We start from the raw sequence: 3,888 nt of genomic DNA, 5'->3' as shown, positions 1-3,888 counted from the left end.
AAGAACCTATTAACACTCAGAGGGACCCCAGAGGCATGTTCCTCCAGACACCACCCCAAAAGGGTCTATGACCTTCTCAAACAGTATTAAAACCTAAGATCCAATGTTCAATATTTGAGCCTAGCTGAGCCTACGGAGACATTCTCTTTCAAACCACTATGGACATACATCTTGTAACAGTGTATTGGTTTTTTTTTTCCTTTATGCATCCTGAAAACTAGGTTGGATATATAGTCTATTCATTGTTTAAGTCTCGGTATATTTAAGTTTACATCTGTAATTTCAAAGTTATAAAAAGCGGTGGTGAGGTTGTGGAAAGAAGATAGCTTGAGGTCACCTTTTCTAAGCACTCTATTAGACTATGGGGCCCTTAATGGGAAGTGCAGGTCTTTAGGTTGGAAGAATTTCATTTGTTCATTAGGAGAGATAGCTTCCACATGTGGCATGGGAGGCTAGGGGTTGGGGTAGGTGAAGTATGCTAGCAAGGGATAGGAGGAAAGAGCTTTCAAATGCCCAGAAGAGGACTTTTGATAAGTTCCAACAGGGTCATGCAAGCTTTATACCATGTGGTCTAGCCTGGGCTATCTGCCAAGAGGTACAAAGTCAGGCACTTGGTGGCATCATAAACTCATAGCTTTAAAGAGGAAGGGCTGGGCTTCTCTTCCCTGCTCCTCACCCCAGTCTGAGTGTGCTGTCAGCTCTTTGTCCTAAAGGATAGGCTGCAGGTGTGAGGCGTGATTTCAGGGCTGGGGTGTGGGGAGACAGAGCTAGAAGGTCTGAGACCTGATAGCCACTGTGCATTTTCTACTTAGTGAGTCCTTCCATGATTCTTCCCAACTCTGTGTTTTCAGAATAAGTAATTTTTTTTTTATTCTCAGTTCCCTCCTGTGTTTGTCCAGTCATGTGTTGTTCCTATTTTTTTTTTTTTTTGGTGGTTTCCAAAGAGATGATCCCATACACCACTTATCTATCAGAATTGAAGTAATTATTGTTAATCTTATCCTCTTCCAGGCAACTCAAGAGCCTCAAAAATTATAACTATCCCTCTTTCTGCCTTTACTTTGTGTGTGTGTGTGCCGTATGTGTGCATGTGTGCATGTGTGTATACCATATGTGTGCATGTGTGTATGTATGCTATATGTGTGTGCTTCCTGTGAATACCAGAAAAGGGCATCAGAGTCCCCTGAAGATGGAGTAATAGGTCATGAGCTGCTCCACGTGTGTCCTGGGAACCAAACATGTGCCCTCTGCAAGAGCAGTAAGCTGTCTCTCAGCCCTAGGTCTGTAACCTATCCTCAGACACACCAGAAGAGGGCGTCAGATCTCATTACAGATGGTTGTGAGCCACCATGTGGTTGCTGGGAATTGAACTCCAGACCTCTGGAAGAGCAGTGCTCTTAACCACGAGCCATCTCTCCAGTAATCTAGTATCTGTTTTCATTTCTAATGCGGCTGCTTCATCGCACTGGTGTACTGTGGGGTAGTGATGTGGTTTTTTGGTTCAAGTACTCACCCTCTCCAGCTCCGAGTGCCTAGCTCTTTTCCTCAGCTTAGAGCATACTCCAGTACTCCCTCAAGTGTGTGCCTATCACTGTCGATTCTCTCCAGTTTTGTTGGTTAGAACCTTATCTGACATTTGGCTGTCCTTACTGAAGGCTATGTTCTGGTGATTGGTAATACTGGGTTGGCATTTGGTTTATGGCAGAGGTCTTTTGTTTCCTGGCCTTTCCTCCTTTGACTCTATGCAGAAACTGACTGAAGTCAGTCTACCTGTGTAGTGTACAAGGATTCTGTGTCCTTCATTCTCCCTTTATGGCTTCTGTACTTTTCCCTTACCATTTGTTTTAGCACCCGTTTCTATGAAGTATATAAGATCGATTGGATTCCTACTAATACTCAGCTCTTGAAATGCTATTGGCATTTCCCAAATTATGCAGATATATATGTTATGGTGGATAAATAATGATAAAATGGCAGCAGTAGTTGGCCTGGGAAAAGAAAAATGCAGTTTATTAGGAGAAAGGGCCATGAAGCCACTGCTAAGCCTTGAGATGGGAGGAAGATATGTGGAGATAAAACCATGATGGGGCTATAGAGGGAAGTAGAGGCTTCATTCAAAGCCTGGAGAGGAGCTTCAGTAGGGGTGAGAAAGGGTTTCACCAATTTTTTGTTTAATTACACCATTCTATTTACCTATTAAATATATTTTGTTTGTATCTTTGTCATTATTGATTTAGTATCCCCACATAACGCACAATTCTCTTACAGAATGAGAACTCAAAATTTTAAAAAGGGACTTTATTCCCCCAGTCTTTTACCAAACAGCGGAGTGATGCTTTGGGGAAAGTAGACTAACAGTTGTTACCATGGCAACACTTTTATTACTCAGTGCTCAGAATCATTTCCTGAAGAAGCCTGGGTTACCTAAAATTCTCCCATTTCAATTCTGATAGTTCACCCTATGCTTTATGTTTTAAATCGGATTCATTATCAGTCACATTCCAATTCTTGTGTGTTTTACATGCAGTATCCACTAGCTAACATTCTGTTAGCTGCTAAGCAAGACTGACAGTGTTACGGACAAGCTCCTCTCTCAGTCTGTCTTCACAATGCCTATGTTCAGGTCAAATGTTATGCTGTAAGCAGAGCAGTCCCAGAGGCTTCTGCCCATCATTTTAACCCTTTAAACATGTCTTTGCTGTGATCTTGAGCCCAAAACTATGTCTACTATGTTTCCTTGGATTTTTTCTTTTAAACTTGAAAAATGAACATGTTCAGGAGTGTAACTCCTTTCTTCAGTTTGCTCACGCATGATCAGTCCTGGGCGATACCCTACTAAATATATATAGTGTGTCTCTTTGTGTAGGCTGCCTAAATAACATACCCATGATCCTTTAGTCTGATGAGGACCTTTCGTTCCTTTCCTTAATCCCAGTCACAAATCTCACCCTTTATACCTTGGTTGTGCTTGCTTTGGTTTTATGATCACCAAGCCGAGAGCCCATTGTGCTTGGTGGCAATTCCTCATGTGGTGGAAGTACTAAGATCAGTTGTTTAGAGAACACGATGAGCCCCAGCCAGCTCTATTTATCTGGACCCATTTCTAAACCAAACAGAAACAATTTCTGACTTCAAGAAACTCTGGATATTGTTTCTGCTGACAAAAGACACAGCCCTCACCTCAAAGGATAAACAAGTGTATTCCAGAGCCAAATATAAGTGACCATGATCCAGGAGCATAGAATAGGGTTTCTCCAAATATCATGTGCTAACAAGGCAGCAAAGCATGAACTTTTATAGTAACAGAACAAAATCATAAACTAACACCCTTTCAGATAGCTTGGTGGGTACATGTAGTATTTGAGTAAAAATGGCCCCCATAGACTCTTCTATTTGCATGCTTAGTACCCAAATGATGAACTGTTTAGAAGGGTTAGGAAGTGTGGTCTTGTGAGAATAGATTTGTCCTAGCTGGAGAAGGTGTGTCCTTGCTGGAAGAGGTGGGTCAATGGTAGTGGGTTTTGCAGTTTTAAAAGCTCAGGCCAGACCTAGTGTCTGTCTCTCTGCCTGTTGCCTGTGAATCAGGATGTGAAGGTCTCAGCTACTGCTCCAGTGCCATGCCTGCCTGTCTGCTTCTCATCACGATGATGATAGACCAGTGCCATGCCTGCCTGTCTGCTTCTCACCACGATGATGATAGACTAGCCCTCTGAAACTGCAAGCAAGCCCTCAATTATATGCATCCCCCTTTTAAGATTTGCTTTGCTCATGGCGTCTTTACATAGCAATAAAACAGTAACTAAAAGCATGTCAGAAGCCAGGCGTGGTGGTGCATGCCTTTAATCCCAGCACTCGGGAGGCAGAGGCAGGCGAATTTCTGAGTTCGAG

Source organism: Mus pahari, chromosome 5 (genome assembly GCF_900095145.1).
Source record: "Mus pahari chromosome 5, PAHARI_EIJ_v1.1, whole genome shotgun sequence".
NCBI lineage: Eukaryota > Metazoa > Chordata > Mammalia > Rodentia > Muridae > Mus > Mus pahari.
Note: the sequence above shows the minus strand (reverse complement) of the source record.